Source organism: Panthera leo, chromosome C1 (assembly GCF_018350215.1).
Source record: "Panthera leo isolate Ple1 chromosome C1, P.leo_Ple1_pat1.1, whole genome shotgun sequence".
Taxonomy (NCBI): domain Eukaryota; kingdom Metazoa; phylum Chordata; class Mammalia; order Carnivora; family Felidae; genus Panthera; species Panthera leo.
The window spans coordinates 204873356-204886082 of record NC_056686.1 but is presented as its reverse complement, the minus strand read 5'-3'; the positions used below and the strand labels follow the sequence as shown (position 1 = coordinate 204886082).

Genomic DNA, 12727 nt, shown 5'->3' with positions numbered 1-12727 from the left:
ACGGGGCCTCAAGCCGGGCCTCCGCCAGCACCTCCAGCCCCCGCGCGGCCCGAGAGGAGGGGGGGGGGGGACGGGCCTCCGGCTCCGCGCGCTCGAGCTGCGCCCCCTCCGTGCGGCACCGGGACGCCCGGCCACCACCGGGCCTCGGCGTCGCGTCTCTCAGGCCTCCCACGCCCCGCCTCCTCCGCGCGGGGTCAGCGACGGACCCCGAGGAGGCGGGGGTGCTGCTGGGGAGTCCCGTCTCTGTGGACTGTGCAAGATCGCCCTCCGCTTCACGCACCACCCAGGTCCTCGCCAGAGTGCACGGCCGTCCCTCCCCCGAGTCCGAGGATTTGCAAAGAGAAGGAGAAGAGGAGTGGGCCCCCCGCCGCCCCGCCCGAGAGCTGATTTTCTGGCTGCCGCGACTGGAGAGTTTCAGGGGAGAGGTGCGCGCGCGCACGTCTGCCGCAGTTGTGAAAGGACTTGAATTGTCCAGAGCAAGGATGAATGAGATGTCCACGTGAAACAAGGGTGTCCCCGCTTCCTGGCTGTCCTGGAAGGCGAGTGAGCCCGGGGCGCTGAGAGTGAAGTCCACTCCCCGGGGACACGGCGCGGGAGAGCGGGGCGGCGGCACACGAGGCCAGCCGCGCGCAGCTGGGCGCCCCCCGCCCTCCCCGGCAGGTGCGCAGCGCGCCTGCGCGCTGGGGCTGCCGCCACTCAGCCGACTGGAGAGGTGGCGGCGCGCGCAGGGCTGCCGGTGCCGCGGCTCCCAGCTCGGCGGAGTCCAGAAGTCCCATCCTGAAAACTTAGGATTGTTTTATTCACAGTGTTACTATACCAGGAAGTCATTTCATCTTCTGTAACTGGACTCAGGGAGCTTAAAGAGCCCGTTCTCTCTTCTCCTCTCAAAACTGACTTACTGTTGCCCCCACCTGGAAGATACTGAAAGCTATTCACGCAGAATATAAGCTGTAGGCTTCCTCTGCCTTTTTTCTTCATTTCGTTTTTAAAATAATTTATTCTAGAATGTATACATCTGGAAATTTTGTGCATTTAAATTTCCAGGGAAGTGTTTGATAAGCAGTAATATTTCTCCCGTACCTCCAGTCCAAATACATTTCAAGATTAGGAGCAGAAAATAAAGGCGTGTTAGTGACTGGTTCAAGATTTTATACCGTGAACAACTACTGACTTTAAATTATCTGATAAAATAGAAAATAGCTCCCAAAGACAAAACTGACAAGTCTTTCTTCCTCTGATTACAAATATATGTCACACTTACCGGGAAAATATTATTTTGAATTTAACTGTTTGATATTGGAAATCACTGAAAGGTTCACATCGGTCATATTAGATGAAAAAGAATACATATCTACCTGATTTTCTAACTAAAAAGATGTATTACGAGTGTATGTTGCAGGTGGATTAGATGCCTTTTTAAAGAAAAAAAACCCACTGTTTCAAATGTATTTTATATGAAAACATTCTTTATTCCATCTCTTCAAATTTGGAATAAGACAAAGTTTTCATGTCTGAAAATCACAGAAGCTGTTGAGGGTATGCTGTTATTCCTCATGTATTTAATGCAAGCTGTCTGCATGATATCCTGACATTATTCTATTAACTGAACTTGAATGGAGCATTTGTATCTATCATAGAGTGAAGTAATTTATTGGTCACTGATAAGTGATATGGCTGCCATTTAGGAATTGCAATATGGTGTGTTTTATGTCTGCGTTGTCTTAATAAAAACGAGAAGCATTTATAGAAAAAAACCTATTTTCATGAAATTTATTTCATGGGGAAATTGCTCCGAGTTATTTATGGCACTCTTCTTGAAATACTCATCCCCATCCAAATCCTAATTTCACATTTTGAATGAGGCTGAGAGAAATAAGTCACACATGGGAGGAATGTACATCGCGAGGGCGGGCATTTTATGGAATTGTTTCTAGGGTTTCACAGGACTTCTGAAGGCCAAGGGAGATCTATCCATTGTATTTTGAAGGGAGAAGCAGCTTACCCATCCACTAATATAACATCCACTAAAACTAAACTCTGCTGTCAGGTTTGGTTCTCAGTTTCTGCTAAATGTTTTCAGGTTCCTAATGTTTTTATGTTCCTAATACTAAGAGTCACATTTCAGAAACTAGCTTGGATTTGTTTACACCTCCAGCAAGTAACTTGTGTTACTTCTCTGTTCGTTTTTATCTGTTACTCTTTGTTTACTTCCAGTGCTGAGATTCTGTTTGCATTCATAACTGTTTCGTTGCACAAGTAGATCTACACGTGTGTGTGTGTGTGTGTGTGTGCGTGCTACCGACAGAAGTTGGCTTTGTGTATGTAATGATGTGTTCACATGTGCACACACACCTGTTTGTTACTTCACACTCTCAAATTGGCAACCTGGAAGTCTGTCTAAAGTTATTTGGGGACCAGCTTGCTTCTTATAGAGTTTATTTACACTCCACAGAGGAAGGTACACCAAGGACATAAACTGAATTATTCCTTGTAAATGAGAAAAATGTCTGAATCGCCTCCGTCACAGTACAAGCCACATTCTGCTTCCTTCTTAGGTTGCACATGTAAATTTCTTATAATGAGAAATTTGAGCTAGAATACTCCTAAATATAGGAGTCAAAATAGACACAGTTAGTAGTTCAGTACCTAAACATGGTGAGATTTATTTTTTCTTGGCTGACTTTGTCTTGCAGCTCATTTCTGACTTCCTTATCAGGAATTAAGCGACAGGACAGAGCAGCGGAAAACGTGTTCAATTTCCAGTTGCTTTCTGTTATTCAAGTAGTCCCCATTTTGCAGGTGTGCTTTAGTCATCCTAAAGCACTTCCTACATCATGCGGGAAGTCCTGGTATGCCAGCTCCTAAGACAAAGCAGTTTAAAAGGTAATTCTTGAAACGGTCCCATGAGTTGTAGAGAGGGCTCCTGATGTCAGTGGGTGCTTTCCTCCCTTCTCATGGAAATTCTCACCTTCTTGGAAGTGCCTGACCCAATTCTGGACACATCTCCACCTCATGAGTGTTAACTGCCAATAAAATCACTGTAAAAAGCCAGCCCTGGGGGGCTCCTGGGTGGCTCAGTCAGTTCGGACTCTTCGTTTTGGCTCAGGTCATGATCTCGCTGTTCCCGAGTTCGAGCCTTACATGAGGCTCTGCACTGGCAGCATGGAGCTTGCTTGAGATTCTCTCTCTTCCTCTCTCTCTCTCTCTCTCTCTCTCTCTCAAAATAAATAAACTTAAAAAGGCAGTCCTTCTCTGGCTTGCACACCTGCTCAAGAACTTACGGTTTCCATGGTCCAGGTTCTGCTTAGGTTCTGGAGCATCAGGTTAGAGTTACCATCATGATTCTGTAAAGCCTACATTTCAAGCAAAAGAAACTCATCTTGCAGGTCATAGATTAAATCCTCAGCCTCTGAATGCAATACGATTTGGTAAACGGTATCCATATCTAGAAAGAACATTGGTGTGGGATCTAAAGGCTAGGAGCAGCACCCAGGAGATGTGAGTCCATACAGGCTCTCCTTTCTTTGAAAGACCTGGTGATTAATTTAACCTCTTTGAGCCTCGGGCTCCCTCTGCTACAAGATGGGAACACCACATATCAACCCTGCTTACTTTATAAGACTGGCTTAAGGACTTGTATACAACACAAGGGCATATGAGTGAAAATGCTTTGGAAACTGAAGCCCTACCTATTGGGATGAGCATTAGGTGTTGTATGGAAACCAAGTTGACAATAAATTTAATATTAAAAAAAAAAGGAAACTGAAGCCCTGTGCGGATCTATGGCCTTGTTTTCACTCAGATTTCCTAGGGTCTAATATCACCTCTCCAGAGAGGTGTGCTGTGATCACTCTATGCCAAGGGAATATCTACCAAAATTTTCTTTTTTTCTCAGCACTTATTACTGTCTCCAGTGGTCTTATTTAATGGTTACATGCTTTATCTAAAACTCCAGGGCAGATCTTGCCCTCAATCTCTAAGGGCAGGATCCTTGTCTGGTCACACACTTTACCCACAAAACCTTAGTCAGCCCTCAGCATATGGTAAGTGGCAGAGTTTTTTAAGTTGGCCGAATGGGACCCCCTGGACTGAATGTTAAGCAGCTTGATTCCCCTTAATAACTCCTGAGACCCTGGGGGCTTAGGTAAACAGTTGCTTTTCCTGATTTCATAAGAATTTTTGAAAGGTGAAAAAATATACTGGAAAACCACTTTGATTTTTCAGAGCAATCAGTTCATCGCAGTGAAAATCCTAAGTGTGTTATATTCAGTGACAAGACAGTGGAGAGGCTGAAGGACATTTCACCTCCATTTCCGATCATTTTCTGCATTGTGAGATTTCAAGGTATGCCTCCTTTTGGCTTCCTTCTTTTAGGACCATGACTGCTCAATCTCCTGCAAAGCTAATAGCACCTGCATTGGTGGGACATGTTTACTGGGCAGTGAAATTTCCCCGCAACACTGAATTTAAATTTCTCATCGTTCGTTATGTGCCTTTTTAATTCTTTCATCTTTGCTATTTTAAAAATGTACCCTTCATAGACCGGCTAAATTTATAATCTTAATAGCTGAGTAACCCCCCCCCCCCCCATGATTCCGTGACCCAACTCAACCTCTTTAATCATTTATTTCCCATTAGCTAATATTTGTGTTTTACATTTCTGCCATGATACACAGTTGATTAAATTCATGTATTAGGCAAAAAAAAAAAAAAAAAAAAAAAAAAAAAATTCATGTATTAGGCAATGGATTGCATCCCTGCTATGTATGCATTTACGTTTCTTTCCCTTTGAAACAATATGTTTTTATTGTATGCATTACAGTGTAATTGTGAGAAATATCTAGTATTTACTACAGTAACTATTTCTCAAATAAAGGTTAAAACTGACTGCAGCCAGATCTTAATTTGAAGTTATATGAATGGGGAAAGTGTGAGAGAGATTTTATCTATCTTTTGCTAGATCTCTTTTGATTGTCCATTTAAGAAAAGCTTGGTAATGTATACCATAAACATGTTTGTCTCCGTCAATCAAACTTGAGGCTTCTGTCCTCTTAGGGAAAACTAAAATGTGCTCAAGAGAAGCAAGTTTGTTTCTGTGATACATTTACCATCATTCCTGATTATAAATCAGGAAGAAAGAGTGTTTAATATTTACATTTGGGGAAAGCAAAAGTGTTCCATATTCAATTTCCAAGAATATTCCTAGGAGCTCAAGAAGAATGTGTACACTTCCTTTAGAAAAAAAAATGTCTTTCATGTAAAATTGGATTTTCTTTGGTTTAGAAATACCACATCTCCATGGGGTGGAGTAAGGGAATGTTGAAGACACAAGAAAGAAGGTAGAAAAGATATGCAAAAAGCTTCTCCCCGCTCCTAATATTTAAAAGACACATTTCAAAATAAAGAGGAGAGAAAGTGTTTAATCACTTCAAGAACAGAACACTAGGTATGATCTTGACCAATTACTATTTTTTAAAAAACCATGGCAATCCAAGGGCGGCTCAATTATCTCCCACCACAATGACAGACTTATCTGCATCGTGTAGAAATAACACATTTATAAGTCTACTGTGTGTGGGTTTAACAATATTTTATTGTCAAACTTGAGTGGTAGAGAACAATTACACCTGACTTGTAGTTTGGGGGAAGAATTGAGTCCAAGTGAGAAATAAACAGTTACTGCCCAGGAAGAATGTTTGGGACCAATCTCTGCACAGCAACTGATTTGTTCATTGAGACCATTTCTTGTTAGATTCACCCGCAGCAAACTTGTCACCAGATGCGAACCTTAGCAGAAGTTCTCAACGCTGACCGCAGGTTAGAATTACCTGGAGCTTAAAAAAAAAAAAAAAAAAAAAAAAGGCACGTGTCTGTCCCCAGAGACATATAGTTAATTGCAGGAGGGGAAGTGCATCAGTATTTTTAAAAAGGCGCCCCAGGTGATTATACTGTGCAGCGAGATTTGAAAGCCATTGTATTTCACAACGTTTTTATTGAAATACGACCTTCTCCTTAATCTCGCTTTAATGAACTAAACGCCACCAGGTCTCTTAGAAACTGGCAGACTGTGGAAAAATGCTTGGATTTTGTAAGTGGTCAAAATTTAGCTAACTGGTTTGGGTGACTATGTAATCGTTGGTTTTGGTCTCTCTCTTTCTCTCCGTCTCACTCACACACACACACACACACACACACACACACACACACACTCTTGTTGACTTTGTGTTCCCAGGAAAGTTAAGCAAATATTTGCATCTCCATTTGACGTGCTGTGATCTTTCCTAATGCAGGGCGGGTGCCGCTGAGACTCCGGGCCCCATAAGACTCCCCTGTTCCTGCAAAATGGGTGAGTGCTCTCCAGGACCCCTGAGTCATCAAAATTCGGTGACAGTGTGAGGATTTGAGGGCGGATTATCTGGATAACCAGGAAAGTCTCGAGGTTAAATTAACAAAACCTTGCCAGTGACAGCTGTGAGTGTCATCGCCAGTGACAGCTGAAGGAATCTGCTGGTCGCCAGTAGGATGGTTGTGGAGCAGATCTAGTGGTGTCATGTTTTAAAACATTCACTAGGAGAACTATTAAATGCTTTGAAAAGACCCTTCGGAGCAGTCATTCAGCGTGCAAATTAATTCCACGCTGTTGGATCCAGGTGTAAATGGATTTGCTCTGAGACCCAGTTTGCTGCCCGGTGGGTGGGAGGGTGGGGATTACCTCGATTTCTCTACTTTCGGACGGACGCGGAAGCCCGTGGTGGCTCCCAGTTGAGCCGAAGGACTCTGAGGCGGGGGAGGGGAAGCAGGGCCGTTGGAAAGCAGTTGGCTGTCCCTGGTTAATCCCGGGGACCGCCCACCCCGGGGCCCGCCACCTGGACAGGTTCCCTGGGGACAGGTCCTAGGGCGGCAGGGGGAATCCCCCATCCTGGGGCTGGCTTGAGTCCCTCATCTCCAGTAGTCCTGGGCTGGAGAGAATCTGAGGCAGCTTGGGGTGACAGGCTGATCCCCACAAGGCTGGGGCCAGCCACTGGAGCCTGTCCCGTTCTCAGTCCCTTGGTCCAATCCTCGGCCTCGCGGACCCGCACGCACTTGTGATCCAGAAGGGCAGACAAGAGAAGCCGGGATGAAAGGCACAAGGACGCTCTCACGTGACCGCTGGTTTCGCGCGGTGCGGTGGTGGTGGTGGTGGTGGTGGTGGGGACCAGTTTGCACTGTATCTTGTCGACCCCAGCATCCAAAACCTCCGCTCAGTTTGTTTGTTTGCGTTTGTTTGGAACCTGGTCTTCAGCCCAGTCCTAACGCCCTGGATTTTGTGACTGCTCCTCCCGCGTTGCGGGGCCGAAGGTCTGTTATTTGTGATCCGATGATGTATTTACCATCCCTGAATGCCCACATGACCTTCCCAGGGCCCTCCTCAAAGCTCTGAGTTCGCACCTGTTCTTAAAAATAGCGGAGAAGCTCAAAATACGGAGATAAAGAAGAAAAGAGACGCAGAGTGGGGTGGCCGTCGCAGCCTGCGAAGGACTTGGAGTGGTGTTAGCTCAGTCCTTCCTTCCTCCTGTGCTTTCTGGGCTGTCCAATACCCCCATTCCCCCACAGCTTTCAAAGACACAAAAGGTGTCCAGACCAACACTGCTTTTGTCCGGGGCAGGCCAGCTTGTCGCGAACGTGAAGGGTGGGGGCTTGGAAGTACCTGAAGAGTCCTTGGGTTTCCTCTAGTCAATTCCTTGGAGTTCCCCCCCCCCCACCACACACACACACACACACACACACACACACACGCAGATGCCGCACCAGCTTCCCACCGAGACTTTACAGGACCACCTGTCGGTCCAGCAGAAGGCGATGTTCGCCCCTGGGCTGGGAGCCTAGGAGGACTTCATAAGCCCCAGTGACGACACGTTCCAGATTTATAGCCAGTCTTCAGGGAGTCAGGAAGACTTGGATTCTTTCTGCAAATATTCAGCCCGCCTACCACATGTCTGGCCCGAATTAGAGGCGGGTGGATGATACCAACCTGTCTCAAGTTCTTCTCCGCATGGAATATGGGCTAATAAGTTCTCCCTGGGAGTAAGAAAAAGGGTTGGTTAACATAAGCAAAAATTTTCAGTAGGATTGTATCATTCAGTACGTTTTAAAGGGAGAGTGAGATGGAGTAGATTACCACATTCTCTTCAAGAGAGATAAGATAGGGCGGTGCCTCCCAGAAACATTAAAGGTAACTTTAGTTGAAATTTATTTACAACCAGAACAAAGCAAACAAAGGAGAGGTTAAATATTGGGCAGCCCCCAGATCTCATCCCTTTGGGGTTTAATCAGAGTGGTGAAAACCTACGGCTTTCTTTTTTTTTTTTAATTAATTTTTTAAATTTTATTTTTTTAAGTAAACTCTCCTCCCAATGTGGAGCTCAAAGTCACCACTACTCCGAAATCAAGAGTAGCATTCTCTACCCACTGAGCCAGCCAGGCAACCCAGAAACCTATGGCTTTCTAACTGATCAGGACTGTCAACAAAATGCCCTGGGTTCAAATCTTAGCTTTGCCACTTCCTAGCTCTGTGGCTAGGGCAAGTTAATTAACCTCTCTGTGCCCCCTTTCCCTCATTTTAACTAGATACAATCTGGTTATTTGGAGAAGTTGTAAAACTGTAAAGTGCTTTGAACAATGCCAGCACCTTCAAAGTGCTCGATACTATTATGTAATACATATATAGCATTATATAACATATAATAGTACTATAATATTATAGTAACATAATAAGCATAAAATAGTAATATAATGTGATTATGTAGTATTACTATTATATATTTATGTGATGTTAATGTATCATTGTCATCGAGGACTGTTGTCACCGCATAACGGACTTATGTTCTCCCAAAATATATTCGAATTCTTCCAAAACAGCTTATTCAAGATTGGGAATCCAAGAAGCTGGTTCAAGATACACTAGGCCTTCCAAGGTCTCATGCTGCCAACCCCAGGCCACTGGTCCTCAGAGAAGTCTCCTGGAAAGTGTGGTCCAAATCCTGGGAGTGAGGCTGAGAGAAGCCAGAGCAGTCTTTGGTGGTAGACAGTGGATGAGGGAATCCCCTTCCTTGGTTCCTCCCTGGCAACTTCTGTAACTGATACTTTAAAAGGGTTTGTTTCAAGGGTTGATTTTATTCATATCCATCCTTTCTCCCATCACCCTGCCCTTCGTCAATGTGTAAGCTGGCAAAACTCCAACCTGCATTTCATTTATTTTTGACATAAATGAATTTGAAAACCTTGGGAGCAAGCCACATGGAATTATTCTTAAGTCAATATTAAGCAAGGGTATATGTGACATGTCTGGCACATAGTAGGGTTACAACTATTGTACTTCCTTTCCTAATGTCCTTTTCTCCGTCTCCCTCCCCTATATCCCGCTATCCCCAATATACAAGTGTGCCCTTCATGCTCACGTATTCTGGAATAGTGAAATGGGGATTCTGGTTACTTCCAGTGCAAATGTGTCCTTCATATCAGAAACAGTCCTTCATCGTTGTCTAGTATGAATCCACCTTGATCGACACCAATTGGGATTCATTGTATCAGAAATATCTTGGAGCGCCTCTGTAGCTCAGTCGGTTAAGCATTGGACTTTTGATTCCGGCTCAGGTCCTGATCTCACCGTTAGTGAGTTCAGGTTAGTGAGTTCGAGCCTCGCATAGGGCTCCATACTGACACTGCAGAGCTTGCTTGGGATTCTCTCTCCCTCTCTCTCTTTGCCCCTCCCCCCTCTCTCAAACTAAATAAAACTTAAAAAGTGATTTTTTAAAAAAAAGCAGTATCTTAGTCATACTGTTTCTTCTGCAGTCATACTCTTTTTCTCCTTCCCTTCCTCTTTCCCTCTTTCCTTTCTCTTTCTCACCTTCCCTCTCTCTCTCCCTCCTTCCTCTCCCCTTTTCATACTGTTTTCATACTGTTCATACTGTTTCATACTTTTCATACTGTTTTTCATACTGTTTTTTCTGCAGCCATACTCTTTTTCTCCTTCCCTTCCTCTTTCCCTCTTTCCTTTCTCTTTCTCACCTTCCCTCTCTCTCTCCCTTCTTCCTCTCCCCTTTTCTGTTTAAAAAAAATTTAATGTTTATTTACTTGTGACAGAGAGAGTCAGAGCATGAGCAGGGGAGGGGCAGAGAGAGAGGGAGACATAGAATCCCGAAGTCTGACGCAGGGCTCAGGCTCAGGGCTCGAACTCACAGGTCTTGAGATTTTGACCATGATGCTCAACCGACTGAGCCACCCAGGTACCCCGCCCCTTTTCTGATTTAAAGCAATCTTCTCCCTTTCCAGGAGTTTCCCCCCCCCCCCCATCCCAAGCCTTCCATTCTGATGGTACTTCCTTCTTTTTGAGCCCCAAAAGCTTCTTTCATTTCTCCTTCCCAGGGTGACCTGCCACTCTGGTCCTGAATGCCCCAGGGTCTGGCTCCTGCCTTCCTGGGTCACCGCCACCTCCCATGAAACCACACTGTTGGCTCTTTTAAAACTGGGGCTTCCTCACCAATCAGATGAGTAGAGTGCAGCCCCTGCCCCCGCCCCAGGGAAATGTGACCTTGTTCTGAGGGACCTGAAAGTATCATTTCTATTCCAGGGTGACTCTTACGACCCCATTGTGACAGGGCAGCCTGGGCTTTGTGAGACCCTCTTCAAACAGCTTTGGAGATTGAGAACTTAGGTCTGGAGATGCCATAAGGATTCCCTTTCCACTAAGCCTGCTCAGCTCTCTCATAGTTACACAGTTTCTTTTTTTCTCCTCTGCTAGGTAGCTCCAAAGTTTTGTTTCATTAGTAGTTTTTGTGATAAGAACTGCTCCCTCTAGCTGGGCGGTATATCTGCACACTTCTGAGAAAGCTGTGGCCTCTTTTCCGGCCCCCGCTTCAGGGCTCCAGTCTGTTGCCTCCACTTTATCTGTTGGGTCCCTCGGTCCCAAATCTCCGCAGGGAAAAATGTTTTCAAAGCCTTTATTATCAGTAATTTGTGGAGCCTTGTGAAGACACTCTCTCCTGAATGTTCCTGTTTTCCATGTATCTCAGAAGACCACCAGCTGGAGAATGATAACTGGTTCTCTAGGATATTGGGTTTCTCTGGAGATTTCCCTCTCCCATTCCCCAAGAGGTGGGGGCAGCTGCCCAAATCACCCAGGAGACACATACATGTCTGCCCCTACGGTGTGAAACAGGGCACTTCTACCTCTTCCAACATTTCCCCTGCCTGGAAGGAATTTCCTCCTGTTTGGGGATGGGAGTGACAGGTCCTGTGACAGGGAGTCAGCCAGGGGGGCCTAGACAGGAAGAAGCTGGGCTTTCGTTTTCTTTCAAATAAAAATACAATTTGCAGACAACGGGGGCCAAGCTGAGGGCCCCCAAACCCAGCGTGGATTTTTTTTTTTTAATTTTTTTTCCAACATTTTTTATTTATTTTTGGGACCGAGAGAGACAGAGCATGAACGGGGGAGGGGCAGAGAGAGAGGGAGACACAGAATCGGAAACAGGCTCCAGGCTCCGAGCCATCAGCCCAGAGCCTGACGCGGGGCTCGAACTCACGGACCGCGAGATCGTGACCTGGCTGAAGTCGGACGCTTAACCGACGGCGCCACCCAGGCGCCCCCCAGCGTGGATTTTTGAGCCACAACTATGGGCTCAAGCTGTGGGAAGGGAGGAGACCAGGAAGTCCCAGTCTCCCGGACCTCCAAAGGTGACATCTGCCTTCCTCCCGGAGGCAGAGAGAGGGTTGGTCCTAGGAAGCCTCCACCTGTTTGTGAGAAGATTCAATCCTCCCTGTCACTACTTTGGTAGCCTGAAGGAAGTGTCTTCTCAGAAAGAGGACATCTGCAGGTTTGGCTGGCCAGAGCCTGCCCGAGTTTTCCACGGCTTCAGAATGCCCAGTCACTCACTACTGTAGTCAGTGTATATGGTTCCTTCACTCCATCCCTTTGGCCTTATCCTTCCCCAGATGCTCCTTCCTGCCCTCCCTTCTCTTCAGAAAGCTACCTCAGAGGACCTGCTCAGGCTTCTGTGGCTGAAATAACAAGGCCCCCCCACGCTACTCCAGCGGTTTATGCCCACCCCTCCTCCCTCAAGTCCTTCAGCACCTCCAGACTGAGCCACATTCTTGCAACCAATCTCCTGACCTGTGGCATTTTTATTCTTTTTTTTTAATTTTTTTTAACGTTTATTTTTTTTTGAGACAGAGAGAGACAGAGCATGAACAGGGGAGGGGCAGAGAGAGAGGGAGACACAGAATCTGAAACAGGCTCCAGGCTCTGAGCTGTCAGCACAGAGCCCGACGCGGGGCTCGAACTCACGGACCGTGAGATCATGACCTGAGCCGAAGTCGGACGCTCAACCGACTGAGCCACCCAGGCGCCCCTTTATTCTTTTTAGTTATTTTCTGGACGGTCGGCTCTGCCGGGAGAAGGATGACTTTGGTCTGTTTCCAGGAGGAGTGTAGCCCCAGCTCTTGGAACAGCACGCAGTAGAAGCTGAATAGGTATGTGTGGAATGAATGAAAGTTCTTGCGTGCGCCCTGTGATCTGCTCTGAGAGCCCAGCTGACCATTCAGTGGGAGATGAGGGGTAGAATAAAATAATCAAAACCACATCAGGGAAAGGCTTCAAGGGCCAGCTTTGCACGTGTCTCGGGCCCTGGAGATGACCAGGGAACAAAGGAGCCTGAGCATTTAATGAGAACTTTCTGAGGGGTTCGTGAAC

General features: G+C 46.1%; 1 long non-coding RNA gene across 1 annotated transcript; it reads right to left on the bottom strand.

Moving 5' to 3' along the window:
* Positions 1–5806: 5806 nt before the first annotated feature.
* On the bottom strand, positions 5807–10560 carry LOC122228803. Its single transcript, XR_006206756.1, has 4 exons — positions 10520–10560; positions 9438–9536; positions 8012–8058; positions 5807–5834 (listed from the first exon to the last, which is right to left on the bottom strand). It is a non-coding gene; the product is annotated as an uncharacterized LOC122228803 (long non-coding RNA).
* Between the last annotated feature and the right edge of the window lie 2167 nt (positions 10561–12727).